General features: G+C 45.0%; 1 protein-coding gene and 1 long non-coding RNA gene across 7 annotated transcripts in view; one reads left to right on the top strand and one right to left on the bottom strand.

Moving 5' to 3' along the window:
* Positions 1-6,982, bottom strand: part of SCMH1 (Scm polycomb group protein homolog 1) — a 189,851-nt gene extending 182,869 nt beyond the window's left edge. Inside the window, exon 1 of one of the 4 annotated variants that reach the window (XM_079938928.1) lies at positions 6,835-6,982. The gene's annotated coding sequence lies outside the window, so the exon portion shown is untranslated. The remainder of the gene's footprint in view (positions 1-6,834) is intronic. The other 3 variants (XM_079938919.1, XM_079938920.1, XM_079938921.1) reach the window with 3 other exon arrangements.
* Positions 6,983-7,115: 133 nt separating this feature from the next.
* On the top strand, positions 7,116-21,399 carry LOC307195146. 3 transcript variants are annotated; one of them, XR_013830730.1, is made up of 4 exons: positions 7,116-7,238; positions 7,473-7,571; positions 20,177-20,236; positions 20,572-21,399. It is a non-coding gene; the product is annotated as an uncharacterized lncRNA (long non-coding RNA). The 3 variants fall into 3 exon arrangements; XR_013830731.1 differs by lacking the exon at positions 7,473-7,571 and having other exon boundaries at positions 7,125-7,238; XR_013830732.1 differs by having other exon boundaries at positions 7,151-7,571.
* The last annotated feature ends 1,313 nt before the right edge of the window (positions 21,400-22,712 follow it).

The following is a 22,712-nucleotide window of genomic DNA, read 5'->3' on the forward strand; positions in this document are numbered from 1 at the left end:
ATCTTTGTCACTGTACACAGCACAGTGTCTGTCAGTTAGCAGACATTAATAAATATTTGTTGAATGAATAAATGAAAAACTGAAAAAACACACATAAAGAAATTAGACAATGTTTTAAGCTCTTATTTTGGAATTGTGACCCTCTATGCCTATTAGGTTTTTTTTTTTTTTTTTTTTTTGCGGTACGTGGGCCTCTCACTGCTGCGGCCCCTCCCGCCGCGGAGCATAGGCCCCAGACATGCAGGCCCTGCGGCCACGGCCCACGGGCCCAGCCGCTCCGTGGCACGCGGGATCCCCCCGGACCGGGGCACAAACTCGCGTCCCCCGCATTGTTAGGTGGACTCTCAACCACTGCGCCACCAGGGAAGCCCGCCTATTAGGTTTTATAAACTTTTATATTTAAAGAAATAAATTTAATTTAGCTTGGAGACTTTCCGGCAGTCCCTTGAGATAACTGGAGATAAGACAGAGCACCAAAAAATCAGGACTGGAAGTCCAAAATTTTAAATCACCTAAGACAAACAGTTGTCTGCTCTCTTCTTAAATATCTCCAAGAACAAGTATGCTGGCTCTCATGTTTTCTATTATACTTTGCAGAACATAATGACTAAAACAGCCTCTAGTTCCACCATGTTTGAATGCCCCAGAGGAAAGTCTACAAAAGTGAGTGTAAAGCAATTCTACTAAATAAGAAAACACTTAGAAATGTGCCCATAATACATCAATGAGCAATAGACATAGTGATTAAAATGAATATACAATATGTATATGCTTCAATTTTAAAAGCTAACAATGGTAACAACTATAGTAAATCAGAGGGGAAAATAATGCATCAGCCTTTATATAATTTAAAATGGAAGGAAATTAATATATTACAACTTACAACAGAACCAGCAGGAGGTTCAGACAGCCCAGAGTCTTAAAAAGGAAGTCATAGAAAGCAATGAGTCATTCTGGACAAAACACAGAATCTGTAGTAAGAAGACCTGGTTTTGAGTTGTCATTCTGACATTTACTAGCTATTTGGCATTGGGCACATCATTTAATCCACCTACACCTCAGTTCCTTATCAGTAAATAGAGTTTATAATGATCTGGCATCCTCTCTAACAGGGTTATTGTATGTTTCAAATTAAGTAGAAAAATGTGTGACATACTTCAATAACATGCAATTGTAATCACCTATCCTTCTTCATCTTCCCATCTCCCCAATGGCAGCAATCTGTATAACTGTGATGTTTTTTCCAGCAGGGCTCAGTAGAGCTAGTACAGGCAAGGAGAGAGAGATTAGTTCGGGATTTTGCCCAGACAGGGACAGAAGGACAAAAGAGCAAGGGAATAAAAGATAATGATAAGAGAGTGAATGAAATAGCAAGAGACTAAGAAAATTAAGCTGGATAGGGAAGGAAGTGAAGACAGGCCTTGGTGGGGTCAAAGAAAAGATCTAGTAGATCCTCAAAGGTCAGGCAGAAGAAGAAATTTTGAACAAATCTGCATGTCTTCATTCATAATTTCAGAGGTGGGCCATCTTTGCATGAGAACAAAGCTCATGGTGTGACTAGGGGAGCTGATTAGCTAAAATGATGATCACTTCAGTTGAAGAGGTCAATGTGTTGAAGAAACGATCATCCATGTGAGTACTGAAGCCACTCAGGGTAAGGCCAAAAATTGAGATGGAAAGGAAGACTGTGTGTGCTAAGTCCTAAATGATAGAGAAGATCTATTATATAAGAAGACAAGAGTGGTATAGCCCTTGTGCCAGAGAGCACAGGGATTTTAAGAAGGCAGAGAAGCAGCGGTCTGGAAATGTATGAAAAAGTGGTGCATAAAAAATTACAGTCATCATTATCTCTCTCCTTTTGCAAGGAGTGGTCTGGGAGAATGAGCTGCACCCGTTCAGAAGGGCTAGATTAAGCGATCTTACTCTCCTGGCTTCCATTTAAGGCCAGAACACACATTAAAACATCCCATAAAATGGTTAACAGTGTAGAAAACAGGAGTTTCAGAGCACAAGTGGAAAGGTTTGAAAGGGAGCAAAATAGCAGGATTGGGAGAGAGGAAGAGGAAGCCAAGTCAGCACAGGAATAACAGTACAGAAGAAAGACATATGATTGGAGGAGCTGGGACAAAGGTAACAGAGGATAAGACTTGCTGGGTTTATATGGCCAAAGGTTATCAAAATAATTAGTTCTAGCAGTTCCCTGATAGCTAGGGAGTTAGCACTAAGGCCTTGACAATGGTTTGGTTAAATTCCCTCATTTACAGATTGCAGGGGGTGGGGGCAACATCTGAGTATCTAGTATGTACTTATTCACATTATGTAAAGTGTTAAGCCCTACACCCACACCTTTCCTCATTTTATAAATGAGGGAACTGAGGATCACAGAAGCAAAGTGACCAGCCCTGGGTTGTATTATTAATATTCAGTGACACTGAGGACCCAGGCTTATTTTTCAAATCTAAAATCAGTATGGCAGTATAAGAAAGAATTTGAAATGAGAACATCTTTAGTCACTTTCTACCAGTGAGATCTTGTATGTTTTTTTAACTCCACTAAGCCTATCTACCAAACAAGGTTATTGCAAAAGATTAAGCTACAGCTACAAAATAAATCCTAGTAGTTATTTTTTTAACTGAAAGCTGGTCTACATAGGAACTTATTTTCAAATGTGAATTTACTTGGTTTATTTCAAACACAAATCCAAAGTGTCTAAATTAATGCCTATAGATTTTACAGATAGGAAACTGAGGTAGAAAGGGAGGATGTACAATCTTTGGCTCCCTCGTATATCTAGAATCAAGTCCAAACTCCAAAGTTTCAGGTCTTTAATACTATGGCCCCAGCCCACCTCTCTAGTGGGCTTACTGACTTACACAAATACAATACTTGACCTCTGGCAACTATCAATTTTTAAAAACATATCCTATAATTTCCCCATTTTGGAGCTCCACCTAAATTATTTAATCTATTTAAATTTGTTCTCCAAGGCTCAAATAAAATTCATCTTGAGTGTAAAGCCTAACCTTGTTCCAACTGTTGAGAAATGATGGCTCCATCCTCTGAACTCCTATATCACTTTGCTTTACCTCCCTTAGAGTACTTATTGCCTTACAATTTAGGTAAGCATGAAAAAATTTCATTTCTGCCATCAGAGCTTAAGTCCCTTAAAGGTAGTTGGAAGAGAATTAACATTTACTTTGCATCTCTGAAGTGCCAATTGCTTCTCTAGTGTGTATACACACACACACACACACACACACACACACACACATTATTTCATGTAACCTCTGTGACACCGCATGAAGTAGAAATCTATTTTTTACACATAAGGACACTGAAAGTTACAGAGGTTAAACAATTTGCTTACAGTCCTAAGGCTAGCAAGTGACATAGCCTAGATTTGAATCCATCTTTCTAACCCAAAGCCTAGGCTCTTGCCACTATACTCTTCCCAGAAACCATGAGTATATCCTCACTACTGATTGTTTCCTATCTATCCACTGACCATCAGGGAAAAAAAACCTCCATGGACTTCATCATTAAGTATCAGCAGAAAGGATGTGATATAGGATATCTGCCCTCCTACTTTCCAAGAGTTAGAATAGATTCTTCAGAGCCAACAGAATGACTAATATGAGACCTGAATAAAGATGAAGAGATCAGAATCCTGCTTCTAGGAAGGAAAAGTCAAAAACCATTACTTCTCCATTCTTGTGTTTAAAAATTCCTCCTCCTCTGAGGTTTCCACCACCTGGCTGTATCACTCCTTACCCCTCCTCCTCATCTGTCATCTACCACCCTCCCGATTAATCCCCTATATTCACTGCACCTGGGTCACAATCCCTCTCTTCCCTGCATCCTAGCATCCTAAATCATTTCACTATCCATGCAGAAGACTCGTTCAATACAATAGCCTCACAGCTCCTTGTCATACTCAGCTTCACCCGACCTTCACCTCTGCTGTACTTCAGCAACTCACACACAGAGACCTAGCTGTCACCTAGAAGAGCTCCACATCAGACAATTTAACTCTAATATTCCACTTTCTGACCACAACCTTTTTTTTCTATCTTACTTCTACATTTGCTCATTGACCTAACTCAAGAAATCACAGAAACTCTAAGTCCCAAACTGAAATCATTATCCAGTGTTTCCTGTCTCAGTTAATGTCACCATCATCCCCCTAGTCACCCAAACCAAAAACATGAGCATCACCCTGGACTCCTCACCCTCTGATCTACACACGCAATCAATCATAAAGCCTCACAGATTCTCTCAACTTCATCCCTCTCTCCTCATCCCTATAACCACATTTAAAAAATGTTATTTAAGCATATCTATAAAAACCTTTCAGTGATAAAAAAAAGTCACCTATTGAATTCATTTCAAGATACTTATGCATACAGGGTCTACCATGACATGGCCTCGGACTGTATTTCTGGCCTCACAACTTACCACTTACATCTTCATCGTTATTTCTTAGCAGTCCCAAACTGCTTGTGGTTTTCTAGGCAAGCCATTCCTTTTCTCACACTGATGCCTTTACTCAAGCTATTCTCTCTGTTTGAAGCACATTTTTTACTCATCTTTGCCTGACTTACTTCTACGTACCATTTAAGACTTGGGTCAGGTGTCATGTCTTCCTCAAGCCTTCCCTCAAGTCCCGGACTAGTCTAAGCACCCTCGCCTTGATGCAACCACAGCATCACAGGCATAGCTCTCACCTTTTATTCTGAGATGACCTATTTCAGCATCTAATTTACCAACTTCACAAGGACTGGAAATGTATCTTATTCATCTCTGTCTACCCAGCTAAACATAGTACATAGCATAGTGCCTGACACATAATAGACACATTAAGTATAGAGTAAATGTTAGAAGATGTTGAGATTACATTTTCAGTGGGATATTCACACCAGTGCTTTCTCACAGAGTTTTTTAGTATTTCCTACCATTAACTCCAAGTCCTTTGAAGGGAAGGAACCAGAGCTTTTCCTGAGTCTGCACAGTTCTGTAAAGAATGATGCTATACAAAGTTTTACCCAACAAACATAACAGAAATCAAAACTTGACGTGTGCTAGAAACTTCAAAACCACTGACCAAGTGAAAAAAATGAAGATATAAGAATAAAGATAAAGAACTAATTCTGACCGCTGTGTTGTCTATGTTATGTGCTTGTCTATGTTATAAAAACAGTGAAATTTTGCTTAGAATATAAACAGCGTCCTGGATACAAGAGCTTGGCACTTTATCTACAAGGTCATCACATCTCTGCTAAGCTTAAAAAATTACTAACCTGCAGGGTTGCTTAGGCAGGGGTTTAAGTTGTTGGTAAAGACACTACTTAAAAACTTAACCCCACAAACCAAGGCTCAGTGATAAAAAGGCAAGTAAAAAATAATGCTGGTATATGAGCAACAACAAAAAAATGTTCTTTTCATAGTAATTTTGGGCCTTGTGTTGGCAGTTAGAAAGAGAGCAAAGAGTTCAATGTAATAAAGCATTTCCCTCTCCAACTAAATATTAAATTGCAGTCTGGCATCAAACTAGGGATGCCAGACTCAATTCTTTCCCAGTGTAAAAAATAATAAGCTCTTCTATTTGCATGGTGCATTCCAATCGATATACATTTGCTCACTTGATAAAGTGTTTATAGACATTTTAAAAAATGAGGGAAACCCCCAAATTTTCCACAAAATAATAACTCTTTTAGTTGGTTTAAACAAACAGTACTAGATTTTTTTTTTTTTTTTAAGTTCAAAACACGGCACAGAAGTGAGAAACGGAATAGAGTACTTTATATTTAAGCAGGTCAATCCTTGGGGCCGAAAGAGCTTCTTGCAGAAACTTAATAGGTTTTGGGTTTCCTTGGGAAGAGATCGGTTTCCCATCACTGGAGGCGATGTTCAGACTTGTCAAATTATTAGGGTAGAATTCGGGATTTTCAAAGCTACTTTGGTATGGGATGAGGGAAAGGGACCCTGGATGACTTTTAAATTCCCTTCCAGTCTGGAGATGTTTTGGGGTTCACTTATCTCCAGGAAACCCCTTTTCATTCCTCCGGGGCTGGCCCACAGCTGTGCCCACGTGTCCAGCCCTCCTGGCCGCTGGCTCACCTCGGTGCCCAGCGGCTCCCGCCCCCGTCGGAGGTTGGAAACCTGCTTTCCGCGCCCGTTTCCGGCGGCACACGTGAGTTGTCTCGGCGCAGCTCCAGCCGCCGGAGCCAGCCCGGAGGACCGCTGCTGACAGCTCCCCGCCCTTCGCGCCCCCGACCCTCAGATGAGCCACGCTGTCCGCCGACCTCGGTCCTCGCCCGCCCCGAACCGGATCCGGCCGGCGAGGATCCACAGGCATCTCTCACCTCTCCTGTCCGAGCCGACTGACAGCCCCTCCGACTCCCGGCCCTCGGCCCAAAGCCAACACTCTCGGGCCGACCCAGCCCCGCCGGCCAGAACAGAGAGACCGCCGTTCGGACCGCCCGCGATGCGGACCCTCCAGAGGTCCCCGTGTCCTTGAGTTTCCCTCGCGGGGCCCCCGGGGCGCCTCTACTGAGTCAGGGCCGCGGGCCGGACACTGGGCCCCGCTGGCCCGGCCGCGGAAGCAGAACGAGCCGCCGGAGCTCCGGGCCCAAGAACACGGCGGGGGACGGCCGCGCTCGGACCCCAGACAGGCCGACCGGCCGGGACACACAGACGGACAGTCGGGCCCGAGGGGCGGGGGCAGCGGCCGGGCCGGTCCTGGCGCCTCCTTCTCACCCGGGGCGGCCCCTGGCGGCCCAGCCCCTCAGGGCGCGGGCTTTCCGGGAGAGCGGAGGCGGCCGCCGAGGCGCTTACCTGCGGGCGCAGCGACGACGCGGAGCAGCTCACTCCCTGCCCGCCGCCATGTTTCCGCTGCGCAGCGAGCTAGGGAGGACGCGCGGAGGGGGCGGGCGGGGGCGGCTCCGGAGAGCAGCGGCTGCCGGCCGGCCGGCGGGCTGGCGCGCGGCTGGGGGCTCGACCGAGGCGGCGGCGGCGTTGGCTGAGGCGGGGGCGGGGCGCGGGCTTCCCGGCCCCGCCCCCCGGGCCTCAGGCCGCAGGGTGGCGAGCGCCTCGGCAGTTGGGCCCGCGCGGGGGGGCGGTGCCGGGAGGGCGCCGCCGAGCGCCCAGGCCCCGCTAGCCTCCGCTGCCTCCCGCCTCCTGCCTTCGACCCCGGGGTCCAGACCCGCGTCCCCACCGGCCCTATGCGCCGCTTCTCACGGGTGGGTAAACTGAGGTCTGGAGAGGGCTCGGGTACTTGGGTTCGAGTCCCGCTGTCGCCGCTCCGAGCCCGCGCGTGGGCGGATGGGGGAGATGGCGGACCCAAGAGGTGTCAGGTCAGGTTGGCTGACGCGCGGCGCCGCCTCGGGCGAAGAGCGGCGCTCCGGGGCTCGAATCCCTGCCCTGCTAGGAGTGATGGATGACCTTGAGCGAGTTACCTTGTATTTCTACCCCAGGACCCTCACCTCTAACGGGATAGCATTCAATCCAGAGGGTTGGTGTGAGGATAAATAAGTTAATGCTTGTGAAGCCCACGGAACAGTGCTGGAGACCTAGTAAGTAAATGCGTAGGAAATAGAAGCTCCCGCGGTCCCTTCATTGGTTCATCCATCCATTCAGCAACTACTTACGCATTGAGCCCCTCCATGTGCCTGGAGACAGGCTCATTCTGGTAGTGAACACTCTTTGCTACACTCCTATGATTAAACGCCGCGTCCACCTGGATCATCCCTATTTTAGCAGGGAGGAAACTGAAGCTCAGGGAGGTGAAGCTACTTGTCCAAGGTCACCCAGCCAGTAAATGAGTGGAGATTCATCTCCAACCTGACTTCAAAGCCTGTGCTCTGCCAGCAGGGAGTTATCAGCTGTTTGGATGGGTCAAAGGAGGCTCCCTGAGAGTTAAACACTTTCAGGTTGGCTCTTGAAAGAGTCTGCAAGGAGGAAGCTCATTTCAGGCAGAGGGACGGATGTGTGCAAGGGCATAAAGACATATGATAGCAGATGGCTGGTTGGTGTGACTGGCAGGGTGGGAGTATGAGAGACAGTGTGAATGTGGTGATGACGGTGCTGAAGCTAGACAGGGAAAGGAAGCCAGAACATGGAAGGAGGTCTTTGTGTGCCTAGAATGACATTTAATGTCCTTGTATGTCTACCTTAGAATTTATTTTGTAGGCCAGTGGTTTTCATAGTATGGTTCTGGGACTCCTGGGTGTCCCTGAGATCCTTTCAGGGGTCAGAGAGCTCAAAATTATTTTCATAATAATGCTAAATGCGATTTGCTTTTTTTTACTCTGATGAGCATACAGTGAAGTTTTCCATAGACTATAGGACAAATGATATTTCAACGCATTAAATGCGGGTACAGATTTGAAAATGCAGCTGTCTTCTTTAAGCCAGGTGTTAAAGAGATTTGTACAAATGTAAGACACCGCTTTTCTCATTAATATTTTGTCTTAGAAATAGTAGACATTTTTCACTAAAAATGTGTTTATATTAACAGGTAATGGATTTCTTGTAATTTTAAATGAATTAATAAAATTTTAGAAATTTCTCAGTTTTAATTCCTAATATGGTAAGTATTGTTAGAAGTAACAAATGGCACATTAAAAAACTCTTCGAGGTCCTCAGTAATATTTAAGAGTGGGAAGGGGTCCTGAGCCCAAAAGGTTTATGAATGCCTGCTATAGGCAGAAAGAAGCTATTGAAGTTTTAAGTAGGGGAGTGACTTAATCAGACTTTCATTTCAGAAAGAGTTTTCAAGACCCAAGGCCAGCCTTGAGGGATAAGTTCACAAGGCATGGGCATTCTAGGCAGAAGGATAGAAACAGGGAAGTGCAGGGCTGGTAAGCAACAGAGCTAGGACCCAGATGACTCTGGTCTTTTTATTCCTCATTTGGTATCACTTTACCACCTGACAAGCGACAGGATGAGTGTTTTATTCCTTCATTTCCACTGGGTGCTGTGTAGTGAGGCTTTTGCTCGCATTTGCTGTGGACGTTAGCACCCTTTCTGACCCCAGCACACTGCTACCTCTCCTCATTGCCCATTTTCTGAGAAGCAGTCCAGTGAGGAAAGCAGATGAGAGGAAAAGAGGAGGTTACCAATGCTAGGTGTGAGTAGGCGTGGGAATCCTGGCAGAGGGTTCTCCAGAGCTACACAGCCCGGGTTATCCTTCGCATACTTCTAGGGCTCACAAGTGAGAGGGAAAACAATTGTATCAAACCTCTGCTGTCAGGAAAGCCGCTTTTGAAGAGAAGTTCCCCAGAGTGCTGAGAGTCTGTTCCTTTAACATTAAAAAAAAAAGTATCCATATCAGATAAAAATCTTTTAAAGGTATTTTATAAACTTCCTAGCCATCCTTATTTAAGAAACAGAAGTAAACTTAGTATTTTCTTGATTTATTATAAACATGAATTGGTAGCAATCGGGCTTTATTATTAAGCAATCCTCTTGGACTATTGAGTTAAGGACTCTTCCACCTTAACAAATGGCCCCAGAATGCTGTGCTTTTGGGGCTCTCATGGTGCTTCCACAAAGGTTCTGGTTTTCAGCTGCCACTTCTCCTGCTGTCATTATGCCTATCCCTTTTATACCTGCTTCTAATTTGCTAAAGCTGAGAAGGTACATAATCTAAGCTTACTGGAGTTGCATCAAATAGTCAGCCTCTAAGCAAGGGTCTGAGCGACTGTCCTGGGATGAAGCACTGGAAAGGGCAGCTGCAAAGTCAGTAGAGGGGTGGTTGATGATGAGCTGTGGAGTTAGCCTAAATTCCCCTGGTTTCAGTTTCTTCCTCTATAAAATGGGGATAGTCACATACCTATCATATTGAGTTGTTAAAAGGATTAACCCAAAGCATTTAGTCTATATCATCAGCTCTGTCTACAGACCTATTTATTCTTAGCTCCGGTTCCATTAGACAATTCCTGTGGAGTCCTCAAACTCTGTGGGTTAAAGACCAAAATCATGATTCTCCATGCTAAACCTTCTCTTTCTATCTGTTCCCCATTTCAACAATGGCGCCACCATACTTCCGGTCACCCAGTCTTAAAATCATGGTAGTGCTTCTTAAAATTCCTCCCTGTCCTCCACATACAGTCAGTTGCCAAAGCACACTGCCTTTTCCCTAGTCAATGTCCTATTTCCTAGGCTATTGGGGATGTAACCTAACTCTTGACTCTCTTCTCTCAACTTGTCTTCCACAGCTGCCAGATCCTGGAAGCATCCTGTCAGTCCCCAGTTCATAAAACTTACTAAGTCCTTAGTGCCTACAGGACAAAGTCTAAACTTGTTACCCTTGTGTTCAAGGCTCTTTATGATCTGGCCACAGCCTTCCTTTCTAAATTTATTTCTCTCTCTTCTTTATTTACCCTTTGATTCATGTGTAGTTTTCTACATTTGCCCTTTGCTTTCCTTTTCTACATATGCCCTTTGCTACTCTAGGCTTTTTTATATACTGCTCTATGTTCTAGAATGCCTTGCTCTCCACTTCTGTATGTCTAAACCGTAACAATCTTTTAAAACTCTGATTTAATGCTGCCTTTCCAAAGCCTCATATGATCATCCAGCTTGAATAATAAAAACCAACATTTATGTAATGCTAAGTAAGAACCAGGAACTCTTCTGGGTGCTTTATGGGCACTATCTTATTTAATGTTTATGACAAGTTAATTTCCACAACAAACCTATGCAGTATTATTATGACCTGCATTTTACAGATGAGAAAACTGAGGAACAGGGAGGTAAAGCAACTTGTCTAAGGTCACAGAGCTAGTAAATGGTGGAGCCAGAACGGGAATCCAGGCAGCCCGGCTCCACAGCCCACTTTCTCAACACTATGCCAATGTGAAGTGAGCTCTCCTGCCTCACTCGTATTGGCTCTCACGGTAGGCCACGCAAACCTCTCTTAGGACCTTGGTCACTTTCTGCCTCCTTATTGGTTAACACGCCTTATCTTGTCTACTTACATAGTAGATTTTTTGAGAGTAGATCAGTGTCTGATCTACAGTAGTATCTACTGAATTTCTTGAACCTGGTAAATATTTAGTAAATTCATTTTTTATGAATGTGAAGTCAACAGAACACTATAGCAATAAAAATGAATGATCTAGAGCAGAATTGACAAACAATGGTCCTTGGGCTAAATCTGGCCTGACTTCCTTCAGGCCAAGAGCTAGGAATGATTTGTTTTGTTTTGTTTTGGACATTTTTTACATGGTTGAAAAAAATCAAAAGAAGAATATATCATGACATGTGAAACTTACATGAAAATGAAGGTTTACTGGAATCCAGTCGGGCTTTCTGTGGCTGCTTTTGTGCCACAGTAGGCCTGACCTGTAAAGCCTGCAATATTTACTCTCTGGCCATTTCTAGAAAAAATTGCCAACCCCTGATCTAGAGCTACATGTAATAACATGAAAATGTCTTTAAAACGGCACTGAACCAAAAAAGGATAAGCAGTATGATGTTACTTATATAAAGTTTAAAAATAAGCAAAACAGTACCATTTTTTTAGGGACACACATACCCATGCAGTAAAAGTGTAAAGACATGCGTGGAAACAGTAAACAATAAATTCAGGGGAGAGGTTATCTCTAGGGTTTGGGGTGGGCATGCCATTGCGGGAGGAGTACACAGGGAATTTTAACTGTCTGTAAGCAAGGTGGAGAGTACACAGCATTCCTTGTGTTAAAGCATTAAAACATAACATAAACGTAACAACAACATAAAAATGTTTCATAAGAAATGAATAAATGAGGCTCAAGGACTTTTTAACTTCTATTTTGGCTGGTTGAAAATATGTTTGGCTTTCACCTATAGCTAAGGTGTTACAGTGACGTATAAATGTGAAGACCCCTGTTGAGATGGTGTGGCGTGAGTATAGGTATGATTTAGAACTGACTCTCAAGTCACACAGAGATCCCTGATTAATGATCCTCTGGGAACAATGCTCCTTGAAGTCCACCTAAGACAAGTCTGGGAGAAGGTCCCATCCCCACAAGGCTGGGGCCTCAGCTGGGGCAGCTAGGGCTAGGTGGCTTGCTTTGTCTCTGGAACAGACCTTGGAGTGCTGGACTGAAGGGGAGCCTCCTCTTTTTGTCTGGGCATTGGTCTCAGTATCAGTCTCCCCATCTTTGGGAGGAGAGAATGGACAGAGTGTATCCAGATCCTGATCTACATCCAGGTGCTCATTTGCATCCCTGTGTCTCATTTAAACACTCATTTGATGGAATTTTAGGGAGTACCTGTCTTGTGAATAGCCTTCAGGCTACAGGGGTAACTAGATGCAGCCTGAACCAAGGAGCCCACAGTTGGGGAAACTAGTTTGTAAACAATGAATGAAAGGAGAGTGTTGTAAGTGCCTATTGCTTCACAATGAGTTACCACAAATTTAACAATTTAAAACAACAGTCATTGATTAGCTCACAGTTCTGTAGGTTAGAAGTCTGGCATGGTGTGGCTGGGTTCTCTGCTTAGGGTATCTCATGGCTGAAATGAAAATGCCAGCCAGCCATCTTCTTAGCCAGAGGCTTGATTAGGGAAAGGTCCTCTCTAAGCTCCTTCAGCTTCTTGGCAGAATTTGTTTCTCTGTGGTCACAGGGCTGAGATCCCCACTGTCTTGCTAGCTGTTAACTGGGGACCACTCTCAGGTCCTTGCCATCTCATTGACAGAGAGCCTCTCTCATATCTAATCGAAGAAGAGAATTCTTCAAATCTCTCCTTCTTCAACCAGAGAAAACTCTCAGCTTTTAAACGATTTGTAATTAGGTCAGGTCCATCCAGAAAATCTCCCTACTTAAGGGCAACTGTGACATATAACCTAATCACTGGAGTAAAATTCATCCTCTTTACGGTCGCAGGGATTAAGCAGGACGAATACACCAGGGGACCAGGAATCTTAGGGTCCATCTTAAAATTCTGCCTCCTATACCCAGTGAGAAATGTTCTCTTAAACGTTTCTCTGTGAACTCCCCTGGCAGTTTGTAACTCTTTCATAGCAAGATATGTATTGTATCACCATTATTAGGACACATTTAAAAACACCTTTCCTAGGATGAAAACTTCTTGAGATCAGAAACCTTGTTCACACCTGTAGCTCTAATACCTCAGACGAGGCTTTGCATGAAGGAGAGATTCCTACATGTTTGCTGAAAAAATTAAAAGTGTACATATTATCTTTTGGATCCCTGCTTCTTTTTTAGAGCCAGATCAAAACTCCTTCTGACACTTCTCAAGAAGGATTAATAGCTTCCTCCTCTGTGCTGTCACTTGGTAACATCTCTGTATGAAGTGTGTCACCTTGAAGTATCTTAAGTTAGACAGTAGTTTTCTTGAAGGTAGTACCTCACTTGTATTCCACTTAGTATCCCAGAGCACATCATAGATTTCATTAATTGCTTGATGTTTGAAATTTTTAAAAGGAGATGTAAGGGGTTTAAAAACCCAGAGGCAGATGGAGAGTGGATTTGGGCTATGACCAGACCCTTGGAAAAGAGTCACAGCTGGTGGTAAGCCAAGAAGTACAGAGGCAATGGACAGGGAAGAAAACAGGCAAATCAGGATGTAATATTTTTTTAAGAAGGGATACTAGAAAACCCCAGGTCCGCTGTTTTATATATCACATTAAGGAATAACCCTGCAGAGCCCTCCGTAAAGGAGCGCAAGAAGGAGCAATTATTCCAGGATTGACAATCGGGGAGCAGTGCTCTGCTTTTACCATGTTGCTGGGTGGACAGTGACCCCGAGGGAGAGTTGTTGAGTGAAGAGGAAAAACGGCTTCTGGTGCTTAAAGAAAGTGGGGATGGTGGTAATGGGGGGAGGCACTGAAAAATGAGTGAGCTCTTAGCCTCCTCCTTGATTTGGATGTTTTCCCTCTCACATCTTCTCCTGGTTGTCGGCCTTTTGTGACTCCTTTTTTGCTTCAGGGCTGCCTAAGATCATTAAATGGGCAGTTTAAACAGATTTCATCTGGTTGCTAAGTTTGGGATCAGAAGAACGGTTGGACATTTTCTGACTGATTCATCGGGAGTCCTGAACCTTCTGGAAGCAATTAGGAGGATGGGATAACAAGGTCCACTGCTGGAACTAGAGGTGGGCTTGATACCACTGAAGCACATGCCTGAGTGTAGGGGAATAATGCTGGAGAAGCAAAGGATGACAGAAGGACCCCAGTTCTCCTTAAATGATGGTCTAAGGACAGGTTCATTTAGACTATGCCTCTGATTGCTTTGCTCACAGCCCATGTGTTTACTGGCTGGCTGGCCAGCTACTGAGTGCTCCCTGTGCAAGACCCTTGGGAGCGACCCCAACATGGCACAGCACTTCCCCTCAAGGAGCTTACAGTCCCATGAGGAAGAGTATTATAATACAAGGCAGGAAGTTATAAGTGCCTTGAGGGAAATGCAATCAAAATGATGCAGTGTTTGGAAGAGATTCAGTTTCATAGAGAAGGAGGACTTCAATGATGGGTAGGGAAAATTGGAGGCAGCAGAGGGAGTATTAGGGGAATGGGGCATTGTATGGAGAAGGTATAATGAGCTAGGGACAGAAGACTGAAGGGCACATTTAAGAAACGGCAAGTAGTTTTGTGTGGCTGGAGCCAAGGGTCCATATTGGGGAGATATAGTCAATAAACTGGACAGAGGGAATGAGGGTTAGCTATGGCGAGTCTCAGCTATCAGCTAAGAATCCTGAGAGTGGGTTGGGTAGGGTGAGCAGAGGATGTGCAGGGACGGAGGGGTGGAGAGGGCAGAGGGTGGCGGGGATGGTGTGGGAGGGGGCAGGTGGAGGCAGCAGAAGTACAGTTTTTGGTTGCCTTTGTCAGGCTCTTGCTGTTTCTTTTGCCTGGAATACCTCTGCTCAGCCTCCTCTGAGATTCTGTGTGCCCTGTGGCCCATCACAAAGCCATCTCTTCCAGTAAGCCTTGCTTTGACCCTCCAAGCTGGCTGTGATCTCTCCCAACTCTGAGCTCCCCACAGCTCACCATCTGACCCTTTCCACAGACCTTTGTCACAGCCCACCCTGCCGGACAGCTATTTTAATCTGTATCTTTTATTTTTTTTAAGATGTTTTTTTTAAAAAAATTATTTATTTTATTTTTGGCTGCATTGGGTCTTTGTTGCTGTGCGCAAGCTTTTCTCTGGTTGCGGTGAGCAGGGGCTACTCTTCGTTGTGGTGCACGGGCTTCTCATTGCGGTGGCTTCTCTTGTTGCAGAGCATGGGCTCTAGGTGCGCGGGCTTCAGTAGTTGTGGCACGGGGGCTTAGTAGTTGTGGCTTGCGGGCTCTAGAGCGCAGGCTCAATAGCTCAGTAGTTGTGGCTCACGGGCTTAGTTGCTCCGCAGCACGTGGGATCTTCCCGGACCAGGGCTCAAACCCGTGTCCCCTGCATTGGCAGGCGGATTCTGAACCACTGCGCCACTAGGGGAGCCCTAATCTGTATTTTTTTGTATCCTACACACATTATATACTTGGTAAATGTTTTTAAGTCTGATAGAATTCACTTCCTCTTGAGTGTTCAGACTGTAACTCGCCACTCAGGCCAGAGGCTGAGATTAGACAGGACCTTGGAATTCATGTTGACCTCATTTTACTAGTGAGGCCCAGAGAGGTACAGTACAAGGTCGCACAGTGAGTTAGTGATCTGAAACAATGTATGTGAAGGTTTTTTGTTGTGTGGGGCCTACCACACAACAGACAGTTAGTACTTTTGTCTATCTCTCCGCCTCTAGAGCTTTAATCAAACACCAAACTGCTTGTAATTCTTCCCATCCTTTATGGGAACTTTATGCTGTTTCTTGCATTTGAGGTTCTGCTTATACCTTCTACTTTTTCTTCTTCCTTTGTCTCTTCTTCCCACCTTCCCCAGGTTAACTCCTACTCATCAATTAAGATCACTCTGCGCAGGAAGCTTCCTCGGATCCCTTCTCTTCCATCCTCACCGCAGAATGGGCTAAATGCCTCTCGCCTTGCCCTCCCAGCAGCCTGGAGAGCATTGCCCTTGCTCGACTGCATATGTATCCTTTGTGTCTGTGTCTGCCACTGGATGATAAGCTCAGAAGGTTGGAACTCTCCCTGTGTTCTTTAGTACAACGGTCCCCAACCTTTTTGGCACCAGGGACTGGTTTCGTGGAAGAACAGTTCTTCCACGGACAGGGACAGGGGATGGTTCAGGCGGTAATGCGAGCGATGGGGAGCGGCAGATGAAGCTTCGCTCACTTGCCCGCTGCTCACCTCCTGCTGTGCGGCCCGCACACCAGGGCGTTGGGGACCCCTGCTTTAGGACACACCCAGCTCCCCATACCATACCTGGAACACAGCAGCGCTCAGTAGATCTTTATGGAATGAATGTGCACAGTGGGGCCCTTCCAGGCCCAGGCCCCAGACTGGAGACAGGCTCCTCATCATCTCCTCTGTAACTCACAGGGCCCCAACTAGACTGGCTGCTCAGATTCTGATGGTGCAAGGGCTTTGCAGAGGAATGCTGAGCCTCAAATCTCACTGTTTATCTAAGACACTTCTGCTCTTGTTCCTCTTGTAAAATACCAAATAAAAATAGTTCCAGGAAGCTATGTGGCTGAGAAATACCAGGCTCTGTCTGAGCTCCTAGATAAAGGCTGTTATTTTTAGGAAGTTGGTCATTAATCCAACCTGCCTTTTCTCTGTGCTTTGGTTCCACACCCTTCTATAGGCACTGATTCTTTTTGTCCTCAGTTGCCCTTAAACCCGGTAACTGGAAAAAAAATTAACTTGACAGCAGTTGTTGTAAAAATGATCTAAAGGTATCAGTTGGCCACAAGCTCACTTTGCGCTCTGGGCTTGTGACTTTAAACTTAATCTTGAAGTGCTTTACCAGATGACTGGTATCCTCATCTAAAAGATGAGAGAAATAATACCTACCTTACCAGATTATTGCAAGAGTGAAAGAAAATAAGATAGACAGAGGCTCCTGGCACACAGCAATGGTTAAAGAAATGCTACATCTAAGTCAGAGGTTGTGGCCCTCTTACTGTGTTCTGCTGTGGTCAGACTTCATCTGGGCTGTTAAGTTTTGTCGGTGGGACTTATATTTTACAAGAGTGATGTTGACAAGTTGTCACCCAGAAAGAAGCAAATGACCAAGATGATAAAACTCTGGAAAACAGACTTTATAAGAAACAGCTGAAGGAGTTGGGAATACTTAGCCTAGAAAAGAAAAAACTAGGACTAGAATGTCATAGGTCAAGGCTGTAGATGGGTCTTCAAATAATGGAAGGATTAACATTTGGAAACAGATTACACCTCAGTTCTATTTCCTGAATATTTATGGAACATCTATTATGTGCCAGGAACTGGGAATGCAAAGAAATACCATCGCGGTCCTCAAGGATCTTAGACTACAAAGCACCATGACAATGCAAAAGAGGCTGTTACAAGAGGTGTACAATGTGCTGGGAGAAAGCAGGAAAGAGGCAAGTCTCTGATTCTTCAGAGAGACTAGGGAAGGATTTGCCAAGGAGGTGACATTTGAAGGGACCTTAAAAGGAAACTAGGAATTCTTTAGGCAGAGAAAGAGGGGAAGGGCATGCAGGCAGCAAGTACAGCATGTGCAGAGACAGAAAGGCATCCTCAGGGAGAAGCTGGGATACGCTGGGAGAGTAGAGGGAAGTGAACCTGGAAAGTCCACTCGGAGCCAGATTGTTAAGGGCCTTGGTTAGTAATCTAAAGAGTTTGGACTGTTTACCTCGAGTGGTATTGGAGAGCCATCAAAGGCATTTAAGCAGGGGATTTTTATTTTAAAAGGAAAGCTCCAGAGTAGCGTGCTGAAAGGGCTTTGTGGAAGAGAGACAGAAGGCTGGGAGATGGGAGAGTCTCGGCATTCTGGAGAGGTACACGCTGGCTTGAATCTTCCACTTATCATGGGTGAACTTGGGCACGTTATTTAAACTTTTTTTCCCAGTCTTATATTGGGATGATCACATAAATAAGTGAGCACCATTTCCTGCCTTCCCTTTCTCTTAAAGGACAGAGTAGGTAGAGAAACAGAATTCTGTACAATGAACCTTGGAGTCATGGCCAAACAACAGAATAAATTCCCTCAGGAGAAACGGGTATGTTCACTGAATATGTTCAGAGGGTATTTCTTTGGTGGAAGGGGAGTTGAACCAGATAAACCTCTAAAATCCCTTTCTACTCTAAGATTCTGTGACTCTTAATTTTTTTTTTTTTTTGCCGCATCACGTGGCATGTGGGATCTTAGTTCCCCAACCAGGGATCGAACCTGCACCCCCTGCACTGGAAGCACAGAGTCTTAACCAGTGGACCACCAGGGAAGTCCTAAGATTCTGTGATTCTATCACCTTCAGGGCCTAAGTACTTAAGGACACAGTCAAGAACCTGAGGTTTGATATAACCTTTTAGTATTGACCTTGTGGAAAGCAACCCATTGAACCCAAAGGAAATGAATCTTTAAAATGAACATCTATTAACTGAAGTGTACAATTTGAAAAGACCCACCCTCAACTGACAACAGTCCCGCAGGAGTAAGTAACCGTAGTACAGGAGAAGGAGCACTGGATTTGAAGCTTAGAGGTCTATGTTCCAGTGTCAGAAATTAAGGATTTTGCTGTATGGTCTTTGCAGCTCATTCCCCATGTCTTGGCCTCAGCTTCTTCATCAGGAAGGTGTGGAGGCTGAACTTCTGAGGGGTCTTCTATAACTAACATCCTAGGATTCTTGGAGTCTAAGTTATTAAGGCCATGAAAATCATGGAAGTAAAAATATTAAGAGATTCCAAGGATTCCCACAGCAGCAGTATCACTCACAGGTTATACATATGTCTCATTTTAACAGCATCAAACTCCATAAAGTCTATTCAAAAATGTGTCACATGCACTGGGAGTGAGACTCAGGTAACATTCTCCTTAGAATCAGAACTTTGGAATTCAGTGCATTTTAATGCTCAGCATTAACTTAGTTGCAAATTGGATTATTTCATATTTCTGGTTGAGAGAAAAGGCACTTTCTCCAGTATGGCAACAGAAATAAAAACATCAGTCATCTGTCACAGAAGGAAGAGATTGTTTGATCTCTGTGTTACCTTCAGGGCTTAGATGCCGCCTTACCTGGGAACAGACAAAAATGTAGATCAGGCGCTAGGACAGCCCTGCTTTTGTACGTGCCGTTCCCTCTGACTGGCATATCCTCCTGGCCAACCCCTGCTCATCCTGTTTGAAGCCTCCCCTTCCTCCTTCTCTGTTCAATAGAACAGTTCCCTCCACTCACTGCTCCCTCCCCCAGCACCTCATGTCTGTCACTGATGGCACTCATCTCAGTGTATGGTGAGTGTTGCCCGCATGAACAATGGTTCTCTAGGAATGGGGACGGGGCACGTGCCAGGCATATATAGCCTCTCACATAATCCACACAGGAACATTTACGGAGTAGGCACTGTTATCCCCACCTTAGCTGAGGAAATGGAGGTCAGAGAAGTTAAATAAGTTGCTCAAGATCGTACAGCTAGTAAGTAACCGAGGCTGGCTTTGAATCATGCCTTTTCTGTCTCCAAAGCCCAGTTGCTTTAGATTTGTCATGCCCTTTCCTTGCCTTATTCATCACTGTAACCTGAACTCTGAGTAGAGGACCAGGCTTGGGTGTACATCAATTGCAATTGTCGAATGACTATTCAAGTCTGGTCAATCAATCAGTAACTATTTACTGAATGGAGCAAAGTGCTGGGAGAGCTACAGAGGAGAATGTAATTGGCTGGGGATTGAGCTAGCCTTTCCTTGACTTGCCATGAGCTTCTGGAGACATCTGCTTTGAAAGAAATACTCTCATTAGCCTTGGTGGTGTCTCAGCTCAGCAGGAGAGGCTGTGGCAGTCTCTTGACAAGGCCAGCTGTCAGAATAGACTTGTTTAAACCAAATAAGTTTCACATCTTTCCAACAACCCTGCTTTAAGGTCCTAGTGTCACAGGAGAAACAGAATTCAAAAACAACTATAAGGCATGCAAAAAGGGCTGATGAGAGGCTGGTCAAGATTCTGAGAGAGCAGAATGGAGGGAGTGATTAATTCTGCCTACAAGAATTAAGGAGGGTGTCACAGAGAAGGTGGCATCTGAGCTGGGACTCAAAGGATAAGTAGCTGTATTTATTTGTTGATTTGTTTTGTTTGTTTATTTCCTAGACATAGAAAGAGAAAGACCTTCCTGATGGAGCATATGCAAAGGGACTGAAGGACCCCCAGGTAGTTGCAAATGGTTCTTTGTGAGGGGAGTGGGGTTGGCAAGGGGTGAGACAGAAAAGGTCCACTGTGCTAGGTCGTCAAAGGGCCTTGAGTGCTGTGCTAAGGACTTGGATTTATTCTGTAGGTATTCCAAGACATTCCAGTGGTCACTGAGCTACATCTTCAGAGTCACCTTAATTTTTGTCTTTTGTCCCCAAAGTTCTGACAATAAGCAGGAGAGAAGCAGTAGAGTATGGTGGAGATTAGGAGTCAGAGGGTTCGGAGTCTAGTCTGATTCTGCTGTATTCTTACTGGTGACTCTGTCTCTCTGGGCTTCTGTTTTCTCGTATGTTAAGTGAAGTGGCTAGAAGATTTTTCAGAACTATACTATCCCACAAGTCTGTCTACCGACTTCACAAGGAAGATCCTTCATGAGGTTCGTCTCAGCTCCTGTGATGGACAGACTCTTGAAGAGGTCACCCACCATCCTGCTGGCATTCATGACTTCATGTAATTCCCTCCCCTTGAGTGCGGGCAGGGCCGGCGACTTGCTTCTAACCAACAGAACATGGCGAAGGTGATCAGACTGATGGCAGGCATGTTATTACATAAGTGATTACATAGTTACATGACAAAATTATAGCACCCATCTTGCTGGAGTCTCTCTCATACTCACTCCCTGGTTGGCTCTGAAGAAGCAAGCTGCCATGTTGGGGGATGCCTATTTTGGGGGACCCATGTGACGAACTGCAGGCAACTCTAGGAGCTGAGGGGGCAACTTCCAACTGACAGCCAGTAAGAAAGTGACAGTCCTACAACTGCAAGGAACTGAATTCTGCCAACAACCTGAGTGAGTGTGGAAACAGATCCTTCCCCAGGTGAGCCTCAGATGAGACTGCAGCCCTGGCCAACACCTTGACTGCAGTGTTGTGGGACTCTAGACAGAGGACTCAGCTAAGCTGGGCTTGGATTCCTGACCCATAGAACCTGTGGGGTAATAAATATGTGTTGTTTTAAGCCTGTAAGTTTGTGGTAGTTTACTATGCAGCAGTAGATACAGTTCCCCATCCTAACACTTGAAACTCCTGACCCCAGGTCCTGGGCTCTATTCACAACTCCATGCCACCTGTCTGTGAATAATCCCATACCAGTATCTACATGTATCTGTGTGTGGGTGGTCTTGTCTGTCTATATCTATATGTAGATCATTCATTCATATTCAATCACAGACCTTTAGGAAATACCTATTATGTGTGAAGCACACAGAGATGGGTAAGCCCAGGGCCTGCTCTGAGGTGCCCACAGCCTGGTTAGGGAGACAGGCCATGCTTCTGGAGCTGAGGAGGGCCCACCTGCAAGGGTGAGAGAGCTAAGGAAATAAACGTGCAGCTAGCACTGTGTAAATGAGTTTGCCTTCCCAGCGTTATCTCGTTTGAGTCTTGTAAACCTCTAAGGTAGATGCTAGTTTTACAGAGGAGGCAACTGAGCCCCAGAGAGGTCAAGGTACTTGCCTTAGGTCACTAACCTAGTGTGGATCAGATCCAGGACTCTAACCCAGTTCTTCTGACTTCAAATTGTTTAGATAATTAAGTATTAACTATACATTTCCTACGTGTTAATAAATTCTACTGGAACATCTAGTGGGCATGCTTACCTAGAACTCTCTGGGAGGTGACAGGGTGGAATTTTGTCTGATTCCAATGTCGATAGACCAGTGAGCTCTCTACCGTCAGCTCAGGGATGGGGAAGGAGGACGGCAGCACACCTGGGCTTGTCTTCACTCACCCTCGGCAAACACACAATGGGCATTCAAGAAATAGAGACTGGAGTGCATTTTCTATGAGGGCCTAAGCTTTGCCCTCTGTGTCTGAGGAGTCATTTTACAATGACGAGGATGCAGAGCAGTGATACTCAAACTCAGGAACCAAAAGAATCATCTGAGGAGACCTGGTAAAATGCAGGTTATGGTCCTTCCCCCCGGGATTCTGCTTCAGTGGCGCCCAGGAAATATTTTCAACAAGACCCTCGTGATTCTGACACAAACACATCACAGATCACAAGGATGTTGATCATAAAATCACAGCCAAGCTAGGTTGAGGATCTGTTTGCCTGGACCCTGATGGGAGCTTTTCCTGACCATCTCCCCACTGACGTTTATAATTCCTTTTCCTTACAGCAGAGAGGAAGCCAGTGGTGTTCTGGTAAATGTTTTAACAACTGGCTCTCTGGGGAAAAAAACAACGAACACACACACAAAAATCTCTGATTTATAGCATTTGCCAATTTTTTATGGTGTAAATAGTCACACCATGGCTGATATCAAGGACCAAAGGGACGTCACTGAACACTGAATTGGGAGGAGATACATGCCATTGCCCTTGTAAGCTGGTAGGAGCCAGCTCCAGCAACCACTGGAGGAAGCCCAGATAGGACAGAGCCTCAGTTCCCCCACTTATAAAGTGGTAACTCATCAGGGGCTTCTGATCTCTGTTGGATT

This window comes from Stenella coeruleoalba, assembly GCF_951394435.1.
Source record: "Stenella coeruleoalba genome assembly, chromosome: 1".
Classification (NCBI taxonomy): domain Eukaryota; kingdom Metazoa; phylum Chordata; class Mammalia; order Artiodactyla; family Delphinidae; genus Stenella; species Stenella coeruleoalba.